This window comes from Suncus etruscus, chromosome 3 (genome assembly GCF_024139225.1).
Source record: "Suncus etruscus isolate mSunEtr1 chromosome 3, mSunEtr1.pri.cur, whole genome shotgun sequence".
Classification (NCBI taxonomy): Eukaryota; Metazoa; Chordata; class Mammalia; order Eulipotyphla; family Soricidae; genus Suncus; species Suncus etruscus.
In genome coordinates this window covers 47321053-47347781 of record NC_064850.1, presented here as the reverse complement: position 1 = coordinate 47347781, position 26729 = coordinate 47321053, and positions in this window count along the sequence as shown.

Sequence of the window (26729 nt, the reverse complement as noted above, 5' to 3'; positions counted from 1 at the left end):
AGGGGGGGGCAAAAATTAAACAAGCAAAAAATTAGAGGAGTCCTCCTAGAGGCTATAAATATTAATTTAAGAGAAGAAAGGGAAAAAGGAAGAAAAACATAATAAGAATTCAAAAAAAATCAAACAGAAAAGCACCCAAAAGCACCACAGCAATAAAGACAACAACCAAACAATAACCATGACCAAGATAAAAACAAAACAAAGCACAAATAAAATAAACAAAAAATAAATACAAGCAACAACAATAACAAAAAATTAATTTGTGCCTTTTTTTTTTGCATAGGCACAGTAAGTATTGGGAAAGTAAGAAAGGGAATTCCCTTGGCCTAAGAGATACAGGGTTTCTCCACCCTTGAAGTATACTGTCATGGGAATAGCGACAGGCTCCATACATGTTCTCATTCTCCCCCGTAGGTCCTTTTGTGATGTCTGGAAACTTTCTGCTTAGTCGTGGATGATAAAATCAGAACTCTATAACTAGAGATCTTGGTATTTGCACAGGTCATAGGACAGAGCCTAGGGTGGAGTCTTTATGGTTCTAGAAGTTCTGTTCCATCACTGTTGCACAAAACAGAACTTATTGTGAATGAGAAATACATTTTTCTTTTTTTGGTTTATGGGGATCACCTGACAGTGCTCCGGGTTACTCCTAGTTTTGCATTCAAAAATCACTCCTGATAGGCTCGGAGGACCATATGGAATGCCAGAGAATGAACCCAGGTCCATCCCAGGTCAGCTGTGTGCAAGGCAAACATCCTACCACTGTGCTATCATTTTGGCCCCAGGAATACATCTTTCTGCACCACATCCCTAACCCAAACTATTATTCTTATTCACTGTTGACAGCCCTACCACAATTTTCCCTTTGTACTGCATTCCAAGCTTTCTTCTCTTCACACACACCCTCTTCTATTTCATCCAGGCAAGCTACTTCAGGAGAAGGTTTTAAATAGGACACTCTGAAGAAAGGGCAAGGATGCTGGAAGAACAAATACTTTTATGGGGTTATCTAAGATTACTCCAGAAATCCAGGTGTTCTGGGCTCAGGTGTCTGGAGACCTGTCTCAACAAAAACATTTTCTACTGACGTCCCACTGAATCAAGGTAGAATTGTGAATGGTAGGTTCAAATATCAATGAGTAAGCAGAGAATAGATTAATTTATATTCATGTAAGTAAGCTCCTTAAAAGTTTGTATCAGGTTTTATGATGCAGAGCTTTGTAAATCCTCAAGTCGAAATGACATGATACATTTCAATTTTTTCTTTATAATTAGAAAAACTAAAAAAATTATGACAACTCTACTAATCAAGAGAATGATGAGGCATCAGAACAGAGGCAATGCATTTTCTGCAAACAGTCATGAATGAGAACTGGTAGTAGGATACAGGCATTAAACTTTAACCCAGCAATGCAGCCCCAAGCTAATGACTTTGTTTTTCTCATCCAGCCTTATTATGTTTGTCAAACAAGATATTTGGGGGATCAGATCTCAAAGATCCATAGGGCATTGGAAGACTTTGGTAAAGTGCAGTTATATAAAATGCAATTGTAATAATTAGATTACAACAAAAATTTCTGAGCTCTTGAGAGCAAAAGGACGACATATTCCCCATTGTATGAAGATCATGGGGAAGATATTCCAGAGCCTTGGTACCTGTACCAAGATGTTTACTCTCTTCCATCACAGAGGAAGAAATCTTGAGGAGAGGCCTTGGAATCTTAGAGATAAAGATCTTAAGGGTGTCTATTCCACATTCACTTTTACAAATGAGGAAAGTGTTTAAATGGTTTTAGGTCAGATTAAGCAAGTAAATGGCAAAACCTGTGCCAGGATCCAGATAAATGGCTGACTACGAGGGAAGCAGATTCACTGTTGCCAGCGTTTGTAGCAAAGAGAAAATGTGAAGTTCAGCAAACAGCAGCTGGAAGTATGATGGGAAAATTACCTGAGACAAATGTGATCATTACCAGAGCCAAGAGTCCTATTCTTACAAACCAACACCAAGTTAATCCCATAATCAGCAAGTGTGGGAAAAGCAATGACCTGCTCAATGGTACAAAGTATTTCAAATTTGATTAAGAGGTGATGACTGCAAGGTGGATGCATGCCAGAAGGGAATTCCCAACTTTCATCTCTCTGACAAAAGCCACACAATGGAAATAGTAACTTTGGTTCTCCCAAAGGATGAAGAAAACATCTCTAGACCTCAGAAACCAAGGATGCCACCATGAGAAGTAGAGGAAGCATTTCAGCTGGGTGACTCTGTCCCTCATTCCAGACTAGTGTGGTGTTCAAAGGATTCGCCATAGGTGGGGTGAGAAACTTGAGTGAAGGTGTCCATAAGAGGGGCCACATTCCAGATATAAAGGAAATAGGATGGTTAGGAGAAGGGGTCAGTGCAGGAGAGGGGACTCAGGCACTACAGGGTGGGTTTTCAGGGGGGTTAGAGTTGCCACATGACAGACACTCTGGTGAAGTCCTGAGGCACCACTATACTCCTTAGAATCAAGAGTCATTTCCTTCTTTCTTGCCTACTAAATCTTCACTCTTCTCCGAATTTCTCTTATGGTTGATTTCTACATGAGATCCACTCAAGGATGATGATTCTGGGAACACAGACTTGCTGAGCACAAAATGAATATGCCTGTGTGAATAGTCCCCAGACAATAAGGAAAATATTTAGTGTTTTCTAAAGTGCTGGATCAAGATTTCTCTTCACAGCTGTCATCCACTCTTGGAATTCCATCTTGTCTGGAAGTTCAAATGGAATCACTGAAAGTAGAAGCTCATGAGATACTTTTAATCATCTCTTTGTCCTTGAATAGACTCTTCAGGAGTGCAAGTGGTCAGGAAGGCAAATGTGATCTCAGGAAGGAATTCTGCCTGAATTCACACCCTCAATTAATTTAGCACTCTAAATTATATAATGCAGCACAAGAAATGAAAGATTCTGCAAACGAGTGTGAATTCCAGCCATTGGCTCTTCAATATAGGAAGGAGAGATGCTGTAAAGATGGTTTGGTTTGGTTTGGTGAAGGGAATTTGTACAAGTTGATGGGAGCCCATGTTGAAATATTTAGGAATTTTGAAAGCTGGTTGACTTCATCATCTCAATAGATATTCTAATAATTGGGAAATACTGCAGAGCAGTATTTCGTTCCTAGTATTCAGTTGTTAGGTACCTTCAAATCCCTAATGTGCCCTGCTCCAGCTCCATCACCTGGTCAAGATCAATGTACCTAAGAAGTCCATTTCTAATTACAATACATTTTTTATTTCCTTTCGAGATTAATATGGAGTATTATGAAATATGAAACAATTAGCAAGTATAATGCAGTAATATGGTCTATTTTAGAAAGGCAATTAAGGCTGGATTTCCTGTAGATAAAGAGAGATAGTCTACAATGGACCATGGTGGTATTTGGAACCATGCAAAAATACAGTTAGGTGATTCTTATTGTAAACTGCCTAATTTTCAACATCACAAATATGATTTTATATACAATCCTTTACATGAGCTTTGATTACACATTGTACCTGAGCAATGATAGAAAGCAATCTAATTAGGCAATTTCATGTAAAATGAGCTTGTCAGTGATGATGGCTTTTTAAAATAACATTAAAATATATATGGTTAATATAAACCTGAGTCAAAATGAGTAATTAATTGACCTTTTGTGTTTCAGACAGCCATTTTTATATTAAAAATAAACTTTCATAAATATTTCCCAAAATTTAGGTAATTTTTCAATCCATTTTAAATTAAAATTCACATGAAAAATGAATTTGGGCAAATACTTTTTAAAATTTTGCTTTGGGGAACAGAATTCTATCACCATAAAAACAACCCATTATAGGGGCCGGAGATGTGCAAGCACTAGTCTAGGACGGACTGTGGTTCGATTCCCCCGGAGTCCCATAAGGTTCCCCAAATCAGGAGTGATTTCTAAGTACATAGCCAGGAGTAACCCCTGATCATCAAAGGATGTGGACCAAAAACAAACAAACAAACAAACAAAAACAAAAACAAAAAGGCAAAAAAAAAAGTCCTATTATAATTGCATAATTCACTGGAATTTGGTAAACTGATAGTTGTATAATGGTTAACAACAACTTTATAGGGCCCGGAGAGATAGCACAGTGGCGTTTGCCTTGCAAGCAGCCGATCAGGACCAAAGGTGGTTGGTTCAAATCCCGGTGTCCCATATGGTCCCCCTTGCCTGCCAGGAGCTATTTCTGAGCAGACAGCCAGGAGTAACCCCTGAGCACTGCCGGGTGTGGCCCAAAAACCAAAAAACAAAAACTTTATATTATTGGTATCAAACAGAAAGTCTTTGGGCTTATTTTCCTCCCCAAACCAAACTTGGACAGCCATTGGTCTGCTGTCTACTCTTATTAGTTCATCTATTCTGAAATTTAATACAATTGAAAGAAACAACATGTGACCTTCTGTATCTGACATTTTTTTACTTGGTATGTTTTGGAGATTCATCAATGTAGAGCAAAGATGAAGAACCTTTTGTCAGTCCAAATTCATTTGGCTCTTTAGACCATGAGATTGGGTCACACCACACAAGCAGAATGATCAAGGACAGCTGACAACAAGCATCTATGTCTGTCCTGTCATGAACCAGGACCAAGCCATATAATTTCACTGATGTCAGGTCTATTAGTATTGTTTATTGCTAAACAGTATTTCAATCTACAGGCTAAAATTTGTCATTGCTTTTGGCTAATGCTATAAAGACTCACAGACAAGTCTGTAAATGCCTCTTTTTATTTTCTTGGGTAGACAGTTTATGGAATTTTTAGGATGTAAGCTAAAGGTGAATATTTTCTGAAGCTCCTGAACTGTTTTCCAGAGCATATCATTTGCATTCATTCTACTAATAGTATTTGTAAGAGGATTCCTTCCTTCCTTCTTTCTTTAAACTTTTTCTTTATTTAAACATCTTGATTACAAATATGATTGTGATTAGGGTTCAGTCATGTAAAGAACACCCCCCCCTTCACCAGTGCTACATTCCCATCACCAATGTCCTAAATCTCCCTCCATCCCACCCCACCTCCACCTGTACTCTAGACAGGCTTTCCAGTTCCCTCATTCATTCATATGATTATGGAAGTTCTCTGTGTAGTTATTTCTATAACTGCACTCACCACTCTTTGTGGTGAGCTTCATGGAGTGAGCTGGAAGTTTCAGCCCTCCTCTCATTGTCTCTGAGGATTGTTGCAAAAATGATTTTTATTTTTCTTAAAACCCATAGATGAGTGAGACTATTCTGCATCTCTCTCCCTCTGACTTATTTCACTCAGCATGATAGGTTCCATGTACATCCATGTATAGAAAAATTTCATGACTTCATCTCTCCTGATGGCTGCATTATATTCCATTGTGTATATGTACCACAGTTTCTTTAGCCATTCATCTGTTGAAGGGCATCTTGATTGTTTCCAGAGCCTGGCTATTGTGAATAATGCTGCAATAAATATAGGTGTGAGGAAGGGGTTTTTGCATTGTATTCTTGTATTCCTAGGGTATATTCCTAGGAGTGGAACAGCTGAGTCGAATGGGAGCTCAATTTCCAGTTCTTGGAGGAATCTCCATATCGCCTTCTATAGAGGTTGGACTAGATGGCATTCCCACCAGCAGTGGATAAGAGTTCCTTTCTCTCCACATTCCCGCCAGCACTGATTGTTCTCATTCTTTGTGATGTGTGCCAATCTCTGTGGTGTGAGATGGTATCTTATCGTTGTTTTGATTTGTATCTCCTTGATGATTAGTGATGAGGAGCATTTTTTCATGTGCCTTTTGGCTATTTGTACTTCTTTTTTTATCAAAGTGTTCGTTCATTTCTTCTCCCCATTTTTTGATGGGGTTAGATATTTTTTTCTTGTAAAGTTCTGTCAGTGCCCTGTATATTTTGGATATTAGCCCCTTATCTGATGGGTATTGGGTGAATAGTTTCTCCCACATGGTGGGTGGCTCTTGTATCCTGGGCACTATTTCTTTTGAGGTGCAGAAGCTTCACAGCTTAATGTATTCCCATCTGTTTATCTCTGCTTTCACTTGTTTGGAAAGTGCAGTTTCCTTCTTCAATATGCCTTTAGTCTCAATGTCATGGAGTGTTTTACTTATGTGTTGTTCTATATACCTTATAGTGTCAGGTCTGATATAAAGGTCTTTCATCCATTTGGATTTTACCTTCATACATGATGTTAACTGGGGATCTATGTTCGCTTTTATGCAAGTGGCTAACCAGTTCTTCCAGCACCACTTGTTGAAGAGGTTTTCCCTGCTCCACTTAGGATTTCTTGCTCCCTTGTCAAAAATTAGGTGATTGTATGTCTGGGGAACATTGTCTGAGAAATCAAGCCTATTCCACTGATCTTAGGGTCTGTCTTTATTCCATTACCATGCTGTTTTGATAACTATTGCTTTGTTTTCAGTTTAAAGTTGGGGAAAGCTATGTCTCCCATTTTCCTTTTCCCTAGGAGTGCTTTAGCTATTCGAGGATGTTTATTGTTCCAGATGAACTTCATAAGTGTTTGATCCACTTCTTTGAAGAATGTCATGGGTATCTTTAGAGGGATCGCATTAAATCTGTACAATGCTTTGGGGAGTATTGCAATTTTAATTATGTTAATCCTGCCAATCCATGAGCAGGGTATGTGTTTCCATTTCCGTGTGTCCTCTCTTATTTCTTGGAGCAGGGCTTTATAGTTTTCTTTGTATAGGTCCTTCACGTCTTTGGTCAAATTGACTCCAAGATATTTGAGTTTGTGTGGCACTAATGTGAATGGAATTGCTTTCTTGACGTCCATCTCTTTTCTATCATTATTGGTGTATAAAAAGGCCATTGATTTCTGTGTGTTAATTTTGTAGCCTGCCAACTTGCTATGTGAGTCTATTGTTTCTAGAAGCTTTTTGGTAGTCTTTAGGGTTTTCTAAGTAGAGTATTATGTCATCTGCAAACAATGAGAGCTTGACTTCTTCCTTTCCTATCTGGATTCCCTTGATATCTTTTTCCTGCCTGATTGCTATAGCAAGCACTTCCAGTACTATGTTGAAGAGAAGTGGTGAGAGCGAACAGCCTTGTCTTGTACCAGAATTTAGAGGAAAGGCTTTTAGTTTTTCTCTATTGAGGATAATATTTGCCATTGGCTTGTGGTAGATGGCTTTAAATAGATTGAGAAAGGTTCCTTCCATTCCCATCTTGTTGAGAGTTTTGATTAAGAATGGGTGTTGGACCTTATCAAATGCTTTCTCTGCGTCTCTTGATATGATCATGTGATTTTTATTTTTCTTGTTGTTGATGTTGTGTATGATGTTGATAGATTAATGGATGTTAAACCATCCTTGCATTCCTGGGATGAAACCTACTTGGTCATAGTGTATGATCTTCTTGATGATACATTGGATCCTATTTGCCAGGATTTTGTTGAAGATCTTTGCATCTGCATTCATCAGGGATATTGGTCTGTAATTTTCTTTTTTGGCAGCATCTCTGTCTGGTTTTGGTATCAAGGTGATGTTGGCTTCATAAAAGCTGTTTGGGAGTGTTCCCGGTTTTTCAATTTCATGGAAGAGCTTGGCTAGGATTGGTAGTAGCTCCTCTTAAATGGTTTGAAAGAATTCATTAGTAAATCCTTCTGGGCCTGGAATTTTCTTTTTGGGCAGATGTTTGATTACAGTTTCAATTTCCTCAATAATGATGAGGGTGTTTAGATATGCTACATCCTCCTTACTTAACTGTGGAAGGTTATAAGTGTCCAAGAATTTATCCATTTCTTCTAGGTTCTCATGTTTAGTAGCATAAAGTTTCTCAAAGTAGTCTCTGATTACCCTTTGGATCTCTGCAATTTCTGTCATGATCTCCCCCTTTTTATTTCTAATATGGGTTATCATTTTTCTCTCTCTCTCTCTTTTTTGTGAGTTTTGCCAATGGTCTATCAATCTTGTTTATTTTTTCAAAGAATCAAATTCTGCTTTCGTTGATCTTTCGGATTGTTTTTGGTTTTTCACTTCATTGGTTTCTGCTTTCAGTTTTGTTACTTCCTTCTGTCTCCCTATTTTTGGGTTCTTTTGTTGGTCATTTTCTAATTTTATGAGCTGCATCATTAAGTTATTCAGGTATGCCCCTTCTTCCTTCCTGATGTGTGCTTGTAAAGCTATAAATTTTCCTCTCTGAATCACTTTTGCTGTGTCCCATAGATTCTGGCAGTTTGTGTCTTCATTATCATTTGTTTCCGGAAAGTTTTGATTTCCTCTTTGATTTTATCTTGGACCCACTGTTTGCTCAGTAGCAGGGTGTTTAATTTCCAATTGTTAAAGTTTTTCTTCTGTGTGCCTGTGTAGTTCACATCTAATTACAGAGCCTTGAGGTTAGCAAAGGTTACCTGCAAGATTTCTATCCTCTTGATTTTATGAAGGTATGTTTTATGTGTCAGCATATAGTCTATTCTGGAGAATGACCCATGTACATTGGAGAAGAATGTGTATCCAGTTTTTTTTTTCGGGTGGAGTGTCCTATATATATCTACTAGTCCTCTTTCTTCCATTACTCTTTTCAGGTCTAGTATGTTTTTGTTGGGTTTCAGTTTGGTTGACCTATCAAGTGTTGATAGGGCTGTGTTGAAATCTCCCACAATTATTGTGTTATTTTTTATGTCTTCTCTCAGATTTGTCAGTAATTGTATTAGATAATTTTCTGGTCTCTCATTGGGTGCATATATGTTTAATATTCTCATTTCTTCCTGTTGCACTTATCCCTTGATTAGTACATAGTGTCCATCTTTGTTCCTTACAACTTTTCTGAGTATAAAGTTGGTGTCATCAGATATTAATATGGCCACCCCAGCTTTTTTGAGGGTGTTGTTTGATTGGATGATTTTCCTCCAGCCTTTGATTTTGAGTCTATGTTCGTTCTGACTATTTAGGTGTGTTTCTTGTAGGCAGCAGAAGGTTGGATTCATCTTTTTTACCCATTTTGCCACTCTGTGTCCTTTTTATTTTTATTTTTTTGGTTCTTCGGGCCACACCCATTTGATGCTCAGGGGTTACTCCTGCCTAAGCGCTCAGAAATTGCCCCTGGCTTGGGGGGACCATATGGGACGCCGGGGGATAGAACCGTGGTCTTTCCTTGGCTAGCGCTTGCAAGACAGACACCTTATCTCTAGCGCCACCTCGCTGGCCCCACTCTGTGTCTTTTAATTGGCGAATTTAGTCCATTGACATTGAGGGAGATGATTGTCATAGGATTTAATGTCATCTTTGTAGATAAGTTTGCTGTGTTTGTTGGTCTCTCTGGTCTTAAAGTAGACTTTTCAGTTTTTCCTTTAAGGCTGGTTTTTTATCTGTGAAGTTTCTGAGCTGTTTTTATCCATGAAGCTATGTATCTTTTCTTCAAACTTGAACGTGAATCAGGCTGGTTGCAGTATTCTTGGTGAGGCATCCATTTTATTCAGTCTTGTTACAATATCCCACCACTGTCTTCTGACCTTGAGAGTTTCTTGTGACATGTCTGCTGTAAATCTTAGGGATGCTCCTTTGAATGTAATTTTCCTTTTTGATCTTGATGCTTTCAGTATTCTATCTTTATCTGTGGGATTTGTCATCGTAACAAAGATGTGTCTTGGAGTGTTTTTCTTTGGGTCTCTTTTAGCTGGTACTCTTCGGGCATGCAGGATTTGATTGCATGTAGTCTTTAACTCTGGGAATATCTCTTTGATGATGTCTTTGACAGCTGATTCTTCCTGGAGATATCCTACCTGGGCCTCTGGGACTCCAATGATTCTTATGTTGTTTCTGTTGAGTTTATCAAAGACTTCTATTTTCATCTGTTCACATTCCTTGAGTACTTTTTCTATTGCCTGATCGTTTGTCTTAAGGTTCTTTTCCAATTTCTTCTGCAGTGTTGAGTTTTTTTGCATCTCATCTTCCAGCACGCTGATTCTATCCTCAGCTGCTTTTACCTTGCTGGAGAGGCCATCCACTGAGTTTTTCAGTTGAGCTACCGTGTTTTTCAGATCTGTTATTTCAGTTTGGAGTTTTCTGATTTCTGTCTTTGTGTTCTGTTCAGATAGATTTATGCTTTCTTTGAGTTCTACAAACATGTTCCATATTTCTATTCTAAACTCCTTATCCGAGAGGTTAATCAGATGGTTGGAATTTTTTAGGCCATCTGCACTATCATCTTCATTCTCTTTGCATGGTGTTTGCCTGCACACTGTCACGCTTGTAGTGTGATTTTTTCCTGTATGTTGTGGTGGGGTTCATTGGTTAGAAAGAGTGCATGGCCATGAGTGAAGAAGAGCACACCTTGCTCTTCTGGAGCCTCTGGGAGAGCTATTTTTCTGGGTCCTTTTTGGCCCACTTCCAAGAGGTTCAGGAGACAGAACAGTGGAAAAACACGCACAGGCAACACTCCCAGTTTCTCACAGTTGGGAACCACTGGGCAGGCGTAGATTTTCCCAGCCTGACGTCCTCTTCCTTCTTTCTTCTTTCTTCCTTCTTTCCTTTTTCTTTCTATTCTTTCTTTTGTTCTTTTTTTTCTTTCTTCAATTTTTTTACTTGCTTGTGATTTACTATTAATGATGGTTTCCTCAGCACATAATTCTAACATCATGTAATAATATTTTAGTTACTCTATATCTACACTAGCACTTAATATTATATTATATTATTGGCTATAGTTATTATAGTGAAATAATAATGCTATAGGAGATTTGCACATTGAAATCTACCAGACATAAAGCTGCACACTAAAAATTGTGATATGTTGTATTTTTTGTTTTCATTCACTTTAAAGTAACTTTAAAATTGTTCATGTAATTTCTTTTCAGTTCCCTTAGAATTGTTGCTATGACTTCTGTGCCAGAGAAGGGGTCGCGTATCTTTCTGCTACTCTATTATGTTCTATTATGTTATAATTATGTTCCATTATGGTCAGTACTTTTAATTTGGTATCTTTAAAAAATTTACTAACACATGTTTGTAGCCTAATGCAGTTATTTTTAAACTATTCTGAGCACTTAAAAACTGTGTATTCTGAAGGCCTTGTTTGGAGTGTCCTATGTATGGTCAGTTGGGCTGAATGGGTTCAAGTTTTCTATGTACCGGTTCCTGATGAATGTTTTTCAATTTTTCTGTTTATGTTGTGTTTGGGGTCATATGTAGTAGGGCTCAGGTCTATTGCTTACTTGTGCTTGGGGATGCTCCTGCCAGACCAAGTCTTGTTTGGGGATCAAGCCCAGGGTCCCCTTATGCTATGTGCTCCCACCCCTTGAGTTAACTCCCCTGCACTCATTATTATTAACATTTTATTTTTATTTCATTGATATATTTTATATTTTAAGTTTATATTTTCAGTCACCTTTACTTAATGCAGACAAGCAAAATATAGAAATTCCCAGCCGTTACTTTGGGGGTGGGGGAAATGTGATTTTCTGCTCTTAGTTCTGTCTGCAACTGTGTTAGGCTGATAGAGGTTTTGCTGTTAACTGTGTAAGCATTTCTTACTTACTGTAAATAAGTAACATGTAACTTACTTTTCGTCACATAATACCTCTCTATCTTTGCCTTTAATAATATATCTTATCCTAAAATAAATTTTTCCTACTGTGAATCTAGCCACTCAAACCCTCTTAGGATTGCTGCTTTACAATATTTATTATATTTTATCTTCCTTTTCCAGCCCCTTTCCACACATACATTGGTTTTTATTGAGGCTTCATGGTTTACGTCAGTCCTGATTCAACAGAAGATGCAGTTGGCATTGATTAAATGCCTGTGTAAGGAAAATTATAGCACGCAGGAACTTTCTGAGTTTTTTTTCTCCTCTGACTTTCCATCATAGAAAACCCATTCATCAGAGAATAGTTGAAGCAGGAGAAAATCGAAAAAAATAAACAAGATAGATCTTAGGCAGAACAGTATTAATGGGAACAATCACAATTACAAGAAGGAGGCCTTCACTCTAGATCACTCTCAGAGACAGTGAAGCAGGAAAGTTCTATTGTCCTTGAGGCTCTATAGATCTTTATCTAGAGGGTAATCATTCCTTTAGGTCTCTTAGAAATTAAAAATGAGGTCCTCCCCTCACTCCCCTTCCAGTTAAATTGTAGGGCAATTAGGCATCTATTTCAATTGAATGGAGATTTATGAGGAAAGTCAAAGAAACCAGGTCTTGGGAAGGCCAGGAGGGCTGCTGGCAGCCCCAGGGGATGAGTGTGCTAGATCATCAGGGGAATTACCCCCCCCCCCACACACACACACCACCAAACCCAGGAAGAATATTCACACAGAACCTCTGATCTTCTCAAAATTTTGATTTGTCAAAAACTTCCTATTTTTTTTTGTTTCCACTCCCCTTGCTTAATAAATCTGTTTCCCCACCCACCCACCCGCCCAGGTGAGCCTGGAATCTTCAAAAGGAAGATGCTGTGCCCAGACAGAAGCCAGAAAAGTAGCCAGACCAGGTCAGTAGGGCAGGTCAGGATGGGAAATTCTAGCTTTCTGGAACTACAGCTTGAGGCCCAGGAGAAAGGACCTCAGACAGGAAACTCTGGCAAGATTTCTAAACTGCATTTGTGGGGGCAGAATTCTTTCTTCATTGAGAAATATGTCTTTGTTCTCAAGTCCTTTGACTGATGATGAATGAGGTTCACAACACTTGGGGTGGGGGTGCTCATATACTTGCCTCAGATTTGTCCTATTGATAGTATATAAAACACCTTAACATCAGATAAACCAGACTGGCTGCCTGAAGGTACATGAACCATGGCTGGCCCAGTCAGTTATAAATTCCACACTTCTTTCTTCCCATTTCCCTTTCCCACACCCCAGATTTGTGTTCCCCTGGCCTTGTATGAAGTACCAGGACAGACAAATACATGCCCTGTCCCAACTCAGCCTTCATCATTTCTTTCTTCCTTTCTTCACCTCTGAGGCATGGCCAACTTGCTTTCCAGAAGTTCTGCATTTTCTACCCAGGCTATTGCACTGGTTTCCAGGCCCTTTACCTTCCCTTTCTCATCAATTTTAAGATTTCTCTCCTCCAGAAGGGCATGAAAACAGGCATATTCAGTGCTTATTATATCCTGGTTTGCTTGTCAGGTTTTTTTTTCCTGAACTTCCAATAATCCCTTAGGATTTAATCATCAGAAAGTCTCTGCTCCAGTGCCAATGATATTCTCATGTCCCCAGAACATTCTATCCTCCATCACCTGTACTGTAGAATCCAGTTATTTACTCATCTCTGTTGAGTTAGGTACCCTACAATCTCTAATATTTAAAAAAAATATATTGTGGTGCTATGCTCAGAGTTGCTAGGGGGCCAAACTCTATCTCTCTTGTGCTCTGACACTGATCACACCTCAGGTCCCTTTCTATTTTTTTTTTATTAGTTGCTGCTTTTGGTTTGTTAATCCAATCAAAAGATACTTGAACTAGGAATTATTTTGTTTCTCTGTGCCACTTTGCAGAGAGCAGTGCTAGCTGGCTGTTATATGGTGGAGGTCATTTGGCCATTTACTGACTGTGGCCAAAATAAAATCTAGAACATTGTACAATTCTATATTAAATGATGTGTAACCATAGCAGTTGGGGACTGAAATTCTGTGTTCAGTCATTCTCTGAATGACTGAACTAAAATTTCTGAGAAAAACTTTTGAAAATTATTCTTTTTCAAAATGGAACGATTTTCATTTGAACAGTGGTATTCTGAAATTACTAAAGAGCTTTATGACTTTTTAAGTATTACATAATTCTCAGAAGAATTTGAAGTGCTTATCATTTACATTGCTCTCATATACATCTGTGCTGTCATTGCCTTGCGTAAGGTCTTTTTATTTTCTTATCTGGAGGACACTAACGTCCCTTATGCTAATACTTCCAGTTTTCCCTCAGGCCCCTTTCTAGTGCTGTTTCTGTAATGCAGCCAGAGCTTATGCTGTACTGTTTACATTGGATTATTTTGTGTGAGCATCCTTTATGATTTCTCTTGTGGGAGACCCAGTTCAATCCTCTTTACATGGGTTATAAATCTGTTCAGAGTAACCAATCTGCCTCTGCTTTTAGCCTAGACTTTTTATATTGCATCCAAATATTCTGGGCAGCTCACAAAGCAGTTTTAGCTTCCTTGAGGTTTTACCTTTGGACACATTTAAGACATTTTCAAAAATTCATGCAATTTGTCTGAGTCATATGCATGAATTATAGAGTCCAGGCATCATTTGTCGCCATGGTTTTGAAATGAAAGAGCCATTGCTTCCAGTCCCTGCTGGTTCATGGGTAGGCAGGACAAAAATCAAAAACCATTTAGCAGGAGTGACTAGGGCCTGAGTATTTCCCAGGACTGGGCAAAGCCTTCTACATCCATTATTTCTTTTGATGTTCACAGTCATATGATGGGAAGCTGGGCTATGGTCCAAGTCTTGGAAAGTCTTAACTGCTATTACTCTGTTGGTGTGTTGAACGAATTAAGAAGAGACCCAATCAACGCAGGAAACTCCATCAATTACTCAGAATCTCCTGGACTAATAGGAAAGAAAATTTAGTGACAAAAATAATTTCCTTTATCCCTTCCTTATATTGTGCTGGGAATAACATTATACTTATTTTTATAGCACAAGGAAACCAGTCAATTGCATGGCTTATGGTAGGTCCCACATGAGAACTCGAGAGTTCTAGTTTTTTTCCTTCTACAGTCCCCCATCACTGCCATCTCTTCCCAGATCTTAGTATGTAATGTTGCTATGTAAAGCTCAGAGGAGAGAGGAATTTAAAAAGGTGAAATCTTATTTTTTAAAAGTGGAGTGTGGAGAGAGAATTGAAAATCGAAGAAAAATGTAAAAGCTGGAGTAAAAGAAAGAACCTCCAACAATTCTGGGGGAAAACAGCAAAGTAAAGGATGCGCTGGCTTGAAATGGATCTTGGAAAAATTTGGCCACAGAAGACAAAACTATCTTTGAATTTAAGGTGCCTGCTACTTAAGATTAGAAGATTCATGCTTGTTTTTCTGAAGGACTCAAGGACTTTCTAATTAGTGGGATCCCCAAGGGACACCAACTAAAGCAAGCTTGGGAAAGTTCTCTGAAGGGACACAGGTCTTGAAATCTTCAGGAAGATTGGGAGGGGAGGGAAGTAGCTCATTTAAGGATCATCTATTTCAAGTTAGCCAAGAGTCCTCTAATCTAAGTATTTTATGACAGAAAAGTTCTCAGCATGGATTCCACATCCAATAAAGAAACATCATTTCAGCATTAGATCAGTCGACATGCAAGGCACTTACTTACAAAGTATCTCTTAATTCAAAACCATTGACGCATTTGTTCTATAGAACACCATGGTTATAGTCTCACATCCCTCTCTACTTGTAATTAGTCTTAAGGTTATTAGTCATAACTTTTTGGACTATATAATTTTAGTCCTTTATAGAACATGAATGGAAAATTTAACATTAAGTATAAATAGGCTCTCATTGTAATAAATGTATATTATTTGGCAAAGTTTTTTTTTTTTTTTTTAAAAACTCACATGTTATCCTGAAGGCTTTTTGTGGCCTTATAAACCAAAATAGAAGACACCACGAAAACTTCTCCAGAGTGGGAAGTTGGATGCACATATCAGGCCAGAAAATGCATTTAAAGGATGGAAACTGTATTCACATTCGGCATGTTAATGGAAATACAATCTATTCCTGAAAAACAATCCTTGGTAAATTCTAGATAGAAGGACAGAAAGAAGTGGTATCAATAGGAGGAAGACATGAATGTTGTCATGAAAGAGTCTATATCTTTCTTGGTAAGTAAAACAAGACATAAAACCAGGAAAGGTTGTATTTCATCAGACTGTCTGGGAAGGACTAAAAGCTAAGCAAATCAATTTTTTAAAAACGAGATGAGCAGTACAGGGGGCTGAGGTACTTGTCTTGGATGTGGCTGATTCTAATTCAATCCTACCCCCAAATAGGGTCCTCTGAACACTGCTAGCAGTGATCTTGAGCACAGAGTCTACAGAAAGCTTTGAGTATAGCTGAGTGTGACTCATGAGATTAGGAGAGGATAAAATTTTTGCTCTGGGGGCCAGACAGATAGCATGGAGGTAAGGCGTTTGCCTTTCATGCAGAAGGTTATTGGTTCAAATCCCATATGGTCCCCGTGCCTACCAGGAGCAATTTCTGAGCATGGAGCCAGGAGTAACCCCTGAGCACTGCCGGGAGTGACCCAAAAACCACAAAAAATTTTTTTTTTTTTTTTTTTTTTGCTCTGGCTGATCTTTCCAAGCTGATAGGAAAGAAAAAGGTATAAGACGTGAATGTCTCTTTCCCTTTGACTTATTTCACTCAGCATAATAGATTCCATGTACATCCATATATAGGAAAATTTCATGATTTCATCTCTCCTGACGGCTGCATAATAGACACAGAATAGTCTCACTCATCTACGGGTTTTAAGAAAAATAAAAGAAAATTTTACAATAATTCCCAGAGACAAAAGAGAGAAGGGCTGGAAAGTCCAGCTCACAAGATGAAGCTTACAACAAAGAGTGATGAGTGCAGTTAAAGAAATAACTACATTGAGCACTACCCTAACAATGAGAATTAATGAGGGAAGTAGAAAGCCTGTCTAGAATATAGGCGGGGGTGGGGTGGGGAGGAGGGAGATTTGGGACATTGGTGATGGGAATGTGCACAGGTGAAGGGGGGTGTTCTTTACATGACTGAAACCCAACTAAAACAAATCATATTTGCAATCAAGGTGTTTAAATAAAGATATTAATTTTAATTAAAAAAAGAAAAAAGATGGGAATGTGCCCCCAAGAGAAGATTGAGCCCAGCTCTCAACTCTAGGGATAGTAAATTTGGAGATCTGTTTTAATAACAAACCTAAAGGCTGGAGCTATGGTGCAGTGGTAGAGCATTTGCCTTACATGCGGTTCAATCTCCAGCATCCCATGTGGTCCCCCAAGCCAGGAGTAATTTCTGAGTAACCCCTGAGCATCACCAGGTGTGACCCCCCAAATAAAAAAACAATATTAACAAATCTAATTTATTTTCCTGAATTGTGACATTGGGATGATAGTCAAGAAAAGAAAAAAACTTGGAACTGATTTTCACATTGTTGACTGAATTAAAATCAAGTCCAATACACAATAGATTGGGATACAAATAGAATCCATTTTTCCTATAATGCGTTATTTTATTTTCTGTGTCCCATCAATGAACCCATGTTTTTCTAATGTTCATATTAAGAGTCCTCATATCTGGACACCATTTCTCTTCCAGACATGCCTGAAAACTGTGACAATGACTTTACTACATGATTCAGTAGAAAACATGTAGGCCAAGGAGATTAAAATAAGTCAATTATTTTAGAATTATGTCCAGAGTGAGGAAATGGGGAAGCACTGGTTAGTTCTTCCTTCCATAGTGAGATGAACAATAGTCCTCTCTCAGGTGACTGGCCACCCTTTAGAGAATTATGGTTCAGGACTGGAGGGGCTTGATCCTGGACCCATGTATTAGAGTCAAGAGTAAACAGAGATAAAAGCAGAAAGAGAAGCTAGAATGTCAAAGGAAGAGTGGAAAAGAAGAGAGTAAAGGCCAGATCTGAACTATCACTGAACCTGATCACTCCCTGGTCCCTGAAGCCACTTGCAGCCTTTCTTAGTCAACCAGGCCACATGACTAAATAATATGGTATGACTGTGTTACATAATTAAGACCTTGCTCTAATAAGCCCCACAGGCGTTCTGCAATCTGGGGATGAACTGGGATCTAACTTCTGTACAGCATCCCTGGCCCCAATAAATAGCAGTTCCTATTCATGAAAACTTGCTAACCTTTTCATCCTATGTTATTGGTTCTTCCATGATACTGAGGGGAAAACTATGTCACAATTTAACTCTTGGTTTGGAGAATTTTTCTGTCTCACTTACATAAGACTTGTAGGTACATTTGGACCTCATGGCATCACCCTATGCACCACCCTATATCCTGACCTGGAATATGGCAAGGAACTTGGGAGACCAGTCCTCCATGCGGTTGGGCATGCATCCCCTCCCACCACATCCCCACCTTCCATTCTCAGATCTCCTCCTTCACTTTCAAATTTACCTTTTCCTCTGTATAACATTGCTAAAGAGAAAATCAGGTCAAGAGGTGTTGCATGCTTTAGTTCTGGTACGTGGCTTTAACTAACTCTTGCCAAAAAAACATGTGTTACTTCAGGAATTGGTGTGATTTATGGGAGGTTGATTTTATTCTTTTCCTGTTGTGAAATAAGATAGATTTTATTGAATGCAAGTTACTGAGAAAGATGTGAGGAGAGAGAAAAAAAGGCAGAGACAGAGAGAGAAATGCATGCTCAAGAGAGATGGGCTCTCAAGAATGGAGAAAAGCAAACAGGAAAATATACTGGTTTAAGAAAAATGTAGACTTCACTTAAATGAGAAAGCAAGCCAGTTTTTTTTTTCCAAATTTTTATTATTCAATTTGTAATTGGGGCCAGAGAGATAGCATGGAGGTAAGGCGTTTGCCTTTCATGCAGGAGGTCATCAGTTCACATCCCGGCATCCCATATGGTCCCCCGTGCCTGCCAGGATCAATTTCTGAGCCTGGAGCCAGGAATAACCCCTGGGCACTGCCGGGTGTGACCCAAAAATCACAAAAAAGAAATTTGTAAATGTAGTTTTGGAAAATGTTAGATTTTATGATATATACAAAGTTACTGCAGCTCCTTGGTGGGTTACCATTCTCCCTATGTTATCTCTGGTCCAGTCTTTATTTTCCACTCTTCCTTTCACTATTTGTTAATCCATCTCATAATTCAAGACCAAGATCTTGTCATTATTTTATTATGTCTATTCCCTTTTTTCTATATTCCACAAATAAGTCAGAACATCTGGTATTTGCTCACCCTCTGACTTATTTTCCTTGGATAGTAGGTATTTTGATGGGTAATAGGTATATGAAGAAATGTTCATCAACACTTTCTTTCAGAAAAATAAATATCAAAATGACCTGAGATATAGTCTCACATTAGGGAGGATAAATATATTGAAAATATCGGAAACAATAGGTTTGATGGCAATGTTGGGGTAAAGAACCTCATTCAGAGGTGGAAATGTCCTCTGGTTCAGATTCTAAGGAAATGACTTAGACTAATCCTCAAAAATGTAAGCCTAGAACTCCTATATGATTCACCAATTCTGCTCCTTGGCATTTACTTACCAAACATGAACACATTGATCTGAAAATATATATGCATACTTATGTTCACTGCCATGCTTAGTGTAATAGCCAGGATGTGAAAGCACTCCAAATGTTGAATGACAGATTATTGGATAGAAGTTGTAGTCTATAAATGTCCAAAAACACTGTTTTGGAGAAACTATGGTACACCTATGCAATAGAATATGACTGGGCTATAAGAAATGAGGAAGTTATGCAATTTGCTGTTATGTGGATGGATCTGGAGTATCCTGAGTAGAATCAGTCAGAGGGGGAGGAACAGACTCGAAATGATTCTCTAACAAGCATGATATAAAGAAATCTGATTGGTAATATCAAATACCAAAAGAAATGAAATGAAGAGCAGGAGAACTAGTCTTTATTAGGTGTGGCAGGAGAGAGAAGTTGGAAATGGAACATTTGAGGAAGTGCCTGCCATAGAGGCAGGCAGGGGGTGATGGTGTGACATTGGTGGATGATAGGAGACACTAGAAAAGGGAAGTGGTGTTGAAACATTATACACTGAAACTCAATCACAAATAGCTTTGTAACTTTGTAATTTACAATGATTTAATATAAAAAAGTTGTGGTATATGTACATATGTTGTGTGTATAGCCCCCATAAAAAAAGGAATATTGATAATTCTACCATTGACTGCCCATTGTTGGAGAGTTTTACCTATTAGCACTTATTCACAAATACCTCTCAGAGCTAGTTCCATTTTTTTTCAATGCATTCTGATTGTTCTGTTTTTTTTTTTTGTTCTAGGCTTTCCTTTGAGCTTGATTTTAAGAGATAAATGGAAGATTATTTTCTGAAATAAAACCTGTATGCTGCTACACTCTTGAATTGGCCAGACATATTTCAGAGCCCAAGCAACAAAGGAAGACATACGCAAGCTTCTATCTAAAGGAAGCATCTCAGAAGCTGATACTAGAGGGAGAACTGAAACCCAGCAGGGTGAAGCCCAGGGATTCTGCTTGAGAGAAATATCCCCACCTGAAGCCAGTCATAACATCCCAAGAAAATGGCAGGAATGAAACAAATATAGTAGGTGGTGTCCCATGAAAGCAACTTTGGGCTTTGCATATTTCTATTTCACTCTTCATCTGCTTTGGAAACAACCAATTCTCTCAAGATTCTCATTATCCATCCCATTTTATGGACTATTAAGCTTAAACTATTCCATATTTTTCATTTCATAGATGTAAATGACAAGCTTTAGGTAAATTCAATTATATTCATAAGTGATTTCTATAACAAAATCTAGTTTAATAGACTCTCTTAATAGAGAATGAGTGAGATTATTAACTCATTTTGTCTTTATAAACTTAAAATCTGTGGAGATTTTATATATACTTTGAAGGACTGTAAGTTTCTTAAAATTAATAAATCAAGGCTGTAAAATTCCTCCTCTTCCATCATTGCTGAAATTTCCGCTAGATGATCTCAGCCATGTTGGTGAGTTTATAGAACCCAGATTATTCTCATTTTTAATGTGACAGAAGGGGACACATTAGAGCCTTTTCCTGGAACTCCAGTACTCAGTGTCCATTATATATATGTATATATATTTATATGTATGTATATATAGTAGCAATTTTATTGGTATAAACTTGACAAGTCTTCTAAAAGTTTTTAAAATATTGTAACTTCTTTAATAAAAGCCCTGCAGTTGTGCTTCCAAAAGAGCTTATAATCTGTTCCTGTAAATCTTTCATAAACCAGAAAATCCTGTGTTGTTTGTCCAGTAGGAAAGACAGTGTCCTCTTACCCTTTCCTATTCACACAGCAGTGCTGAGTTGAGTCCTGGGAAAGTACGGTATGAGTCAAAGTAAATTAAAAACACTTCCAGGATTTTAAATGCCCAGTTCTCAGTCACAGACAAACTTCCTTGTACATAGGAGATCTGGAGTTGGATCCCCAGCACTGACTCCAGAATGTGCCAGCACCCAATTATGAAAATGTGTCATCTCTGGTCATTGTAATGGTAATAGCTCAGAGAGAAAGGGAGGGTCAAGTCCCCAAATTTGATCAGTGATCATTTGGATGGATCTCTCTACATAAAAAAATTTCAGGAAGGGGATTTTCTGAGAAATGACATCCCTTTAAAACCCATGAACATGCCATGCACAGGAAAATATTAAATAACTCAAAGATATTTAAATAGAAACATGAAGTCTATGCAGTAACATTGAACAGGTATTTTCTAAACAAGAAGCCTGAGAGGTTTTAGCTGTGGGAGAGGAGGATTTTGAAGAAACCCTGGGGGGAAGAGAAGCTGCAGAAATTCAGGGTTTAAGGAGCTCCCGGAGCTTCTTCTGCTGGTTCTGTGCTGGGAAACTCATCCAGCTTTGCTCAAATCCGTTCCCATAGATCAACAGTCATTTGGCATCTCAATGCTGCTTTGATTTGCAGTTCCCTAATCAGAAGTGAAGAGAAGTTCTTTTTCACATGTCTACTGGCCATCTGTAGGCCTTTAATGGGAAAATATCTGTTCATCTCCTCTCCTAATTGTTGGCAAGAATATAAAAGTACACCTTTCATTGTAGCACTTAGGACAATAGTCAAGATACAGAGACAACCCTAATGTGCAATTAGGGATGACTAAATCAAGAAGTTCTGCTATATACACGCAATGGAATACTATGTAGTTCTAAGAAAAAACAAACTCATGCAGTTGGATGGAGCTAGAGAGGGTGTCATGCTGAGTGAATCAGAAGAAAAGGGATCTATACAGGATGATCTCTCTCATAGACTGATGTACACATAGCAAAGTAAAACAAAACAATAGGCCAACTGAGCCGCAGAACTGAATTTCTTTTTGGAGGGAGGGATGGAAAAGGAGGGGCCTTGTGGGAGGGAAGTGGGGATAATGAAACAGGGTGCAGTGTTGGAATCATGTACATAGGGAAATCATCATTAATACTGTAGATTACAGAACCTAAGATAATAGAAACACATTAAAACATAAACAAAAACCCTCGGTGCCATAGAAGACATGCTGGCTGCTGCAGCAGCTTCTGGAACGTCTGGTGCAATGGGGAAGTTGACCCCAGTGGCCAAGAGCTTAGGAGGGAAGACTGGGGTGGGGTAAGAGACTGCTGTGAAGTGGGTGATGTCTGTTTGAGGCAGGTGGGAGATACACAGTGGGGAGGTACTTGCTTTGCATTCATCACATTAGATGTTCAGCACCCCATGTTGCTCCTTGAGCTTGTCAGGAGTGATCCCTGTGTGTAGGATCAGGAGTAATTCCTAAATACCTCTAGGTTTGGCCCCTTAGCTATAAAAGGAAGGAAGGAAGGAAGGAAGGAAGGAAGGAAGGAAGGAAGGAAGGAAGGAAGGAAGGAAGGAAGGAAGGAAGGAAGGAAGGAAGGAAGGGAGGGAGGGAGGGAGGGAGGGAGGAAGGAAGGAGGAGGGAGGCAGGGAGAGAGAGGGAGAGGGAGGAGGGAGATAGGCAGAGAGGGAGATAGGCAGGGAGGAGGAAAAAGGTCAGGAAGGAAAGAACAGTAAGGAAAGGATAGAGAAAAGAAAGAAGTAGGCAGGAGGGAAAAGTGCGAGAAAGAAAGCCATGTGCTAAGGGCATAAAGATGCAGTTTGGGACTCAAAGTATACAATGAAATCCAATTGTCAAAAGACCTGACAGTGAGATCAAAATATTATAGCTCAAACATATATAATGTTGGAGGTAACGGATGGAGTTGGAATGTCTTGATACAGTGAGAGTTGATGGAAGGGGTCAAGGACACCAATACAGGACCAAGATGAGTGGCACTGAGTAAGCTGTATGTGGATGTTGCTCAGAAGAGGGTCACCCTAAAAGAACCATGTGGAGATAATAAGAGGTCAAGTTGAGTAGCTATTGTCACTTTTGTATATGAAAACATTTCCATAAGATTATTCTTTGCCTGTTGTCCCACCTTGACCTTCCAGGTGGGGGTGCTATTGAGAGCCGAATAAAGAGTTTGGGAGTGAGGTGTTCAGGGTCTTTTGGCAGTTTACTGGCTGGCTCCAGGTGTTTTTTAGGAGCTGGTAGTAGGCTGACAAAGGACTCTTGTTGCGCCCAACCTTTTTACCCCTTTTCCCGCCTGTCTGTGTGGATTATTTGCTGCGGATTAATATTACCAAGATCTCCCCCTACAAGGGGATAAGGGGATAGGAATCAATTTCTCATTCTGGGAGCTCTTTGAGGATACACAAATAACAAATAAAGGAGTAAATGGGACCCAACCGTCACTACAAAGCTGCTGTACATTTTACATTCTGTTGATGTAATGGCAGTTGGACTTGGACATTCTCCTTTGGATACCCACACTGTAATGATAGTTAAGCCTGGACAGGCCTCCTGTCATGCAGGGTATGAAAAGAAAAATTTAGACTGTTGGGGAAGGGGTGTCTCAGGATAGTGACCAGAGCAGAGCCTGTCAGTCTGCGGGGGCGGGGGGGGAGGGGGAGATAAAGCATAGGGGGAGATGCTGCCTGCTTTGTATCTATCTCTATATATGTCTCTCTATTGAATTTGGGACCATGGGCCTCCCCCAGCAAAGTCTAGCTGATGAGTTTTCATTCTCTCTCTCTCTCTCTCTCTCTCTCTCTCTCTCTCTCTCTCTCTCTCTCTCTCTCTCTCTCTCTCTCTCTCTCTCTCTCTCTCTCTCTCTCTCTCTCTCTCTCTCTCTCTCTCTCCTCTCTTGCATGGTAGCCTCAGGCCCCTGCAGCAGAGCAGCAGGCAGACTTGCAGTTTATTTCATTAACTTGCAGAATCCTGGCAACGTTGTAGATAACTACAATAACCCACTGGAAAACTATGGTAATTCTACACTCATTACTCTTTATCAAGATTAACAAATATTACCAACCTGGGGATTGTTTAATGTTCTGCATAGTTGTTTGGAAAGATACAAGAAATTTCCTGAGTTGGAAGAGGACCTATTGATTGTTAGGGCACCCTGAGATCATCCCTGATGCTTGTGAGTGTGAGCGCGCATGTGTTTGGACCATACCTACAGGTGCTCAAGGCTTTCTCCTTTTCTGCCTTGTGGTATGATCACTGGCAGTGCTCAGTAAAGTGGAAAGTATCCAACTGTGGTTATCCCATGCAAGGCAAAAGCCTGACCTCCTGTCCTATCTGCCCAGGACCTTATCTATGACTTTTGGCCACACTACAAACATCTCTCAACGAGCTGGTTGTCTTGTCCCTTCTCAAGCACCCCAATGATTGGTTTCTCCCTTTAGCCTGCCAAGAATCCCCACCCCTTTCAGTCTAGCTGGCACCAGCTCCCAGAGTCCTGCAGTCAGATACCCTGTACTTTTGATATGAACTCACATCATAGACAGATTCCTTACCAGCTGCTCCACAATTGCATTTTCCTTTACTTCTGCGCGCCTCTGATTTGGGTGGAAATTATTTGGAATATAATTTAGGGGCCACCCAGCAGCCAGCACAGACTGCAGACAAAGCCCTGAAGGACATGGCCTTCTCCGACCACTCCTGAGGGGCCATGACTCAGCTGTCCAACAGGCCTGGGCTTGTCTCTGAGTCTCATTATGGACACTGTGAGCTGATAGCTTCAGACCTCCTAGGTTTAAAGGATGTTCTAGGCCTGAAATTCTTTGGCTTGGTTTCCTCCTAAGGACAAGAAGGTCTCCAGAAAGAAGAGCCAGTGAAAACCCTTATCTCTCCTAAAAACAAAATGATAGCGTTTTTCCCTATATGGGTCCCCAGAAGAACCCAAAGGAGATTTGGAAAGAGGGACCCAGGGGCTTACGATTTTCCCATAGCAGTTGATGAACAGAGTTCCTGTCTGTTGTGTGACTTCGTTTTATTTTATATTCTTATTTATTTATTCATTTTCATTTTAAAGAGAACACAAGAGAGAGAGAAATAGCAGATTATTTTCTGTGAACTCTATTAGAATCATAGGCTTCAAATGGAAACAGACATGTCTTAGCATCAAGAAACATTGCCGCTTTCCTGTTCAGTAGCATATATTTTATTAAAACAGTTGTTTATTCAAGCAATCACTGAATCCTCTGTAAGGGGACACTACTATATAAAAGGAAACTTTTTTTTATTTCTAGAATTTTAGCTCAGTGTTAATTGTGGATACATGGATATGGAAAATGTGCAGGGAACCAAATGAGTCAGATAGAGCCAGGAAAGATGGAGCATTACTTGTCATAGGACCTCCCTGCTTTAGAATGCAATAAAAATTCTATGTCAATTAGTTTCTTTTTAAAAATATGAAAATATTTAATGATTATACTTTAAATCACATGCTTATAATAATGTTAATGTTTATGGTTTTGATGCACACAAATATCACATTTCATCAGCACCTAAGTAGCTTATGTCCTCCTGGAAGTCCATGTGTTACTCACTTTACCTCATAATTCTTCCTCTATCACTGCCTCTCTTGCCTGTATCCTCAGTTTCATAATCAGGGGTCAAGGGTATGTTTTTTTTTATCATTTGATACTGTAGGTTCCCTTCTTTTGTTTCTCTATTTGTCCTCTTTAACTTATAAGGTATATTTTCTAATTTTATTACATTGCAGTAAACTTTCTTACTTAATATTTCTTTAATATTGCATTATGTTCCATTTGTGTATGTAATAACAACTTCATTATTCACTGATCTGTGATTGAATGTTCATATTTCTTATATATCCTGGCTATTCTACACATAATACATTAAAGAGTTAAGATTCAAGCTATATAAAGCACTTATAAAACTCAACAACCAAAGAGAAATCCCAATACTCTCAATAACTATAAAATGGGAAGAGGCTATAAACAGGTGTTTCAAAGAAAAAGTCTTTATCATCAGTTATTATTAGGAAAATGCAAATCTAAACAGCATGAGATATATCATCTTAATTCAGTGAGTTCTACAGATCTTAGAGTTACTAGAGCACAGATGTGGCCATAGACACCTACAAATTCCTCAATACTGACACCCCAGTAGGAACACAATGAATTATATGGAAAAGGACCATGGAAACCAATGCATCTCAACCAAAAAGTAACAACAACATTGAAGGCTTAACCAGTCACAAACAGCTTATAAAACCCTCAAATAGGGGCTAAATGACCTGTTGTGAGTTATAACAATGTCATAAATATTTTAATGAATATTTTTATATTTTAATAATCTATTAGCCACTTAGTTGTAATAAGCAGTATAAAATAAATTATTTTGTGCCTTCCAAGGGGGAATGCTTGGGGGTGGGTGGGAAACTTGGGACAATGGTGGAGGGAATGTCACACTAGGTAAATTGGTACAGAACATTGAATGCCAGAAAAAATGTATTATGAACAACTTTATAAACCACAGTGTTTAAATGAGGTAGTATTCATAGTAGTAGTAGTAGTAGTAGTAGTAGTAGTAGTAGTAGTAAAAAGTAATAAAAAAGACTGAAAACAACTTGAGCAAGTGGGGGTGTGGTACAAAAGGAGCCATCAGTAATTAATTGATGGGAACGTTTCCTAGT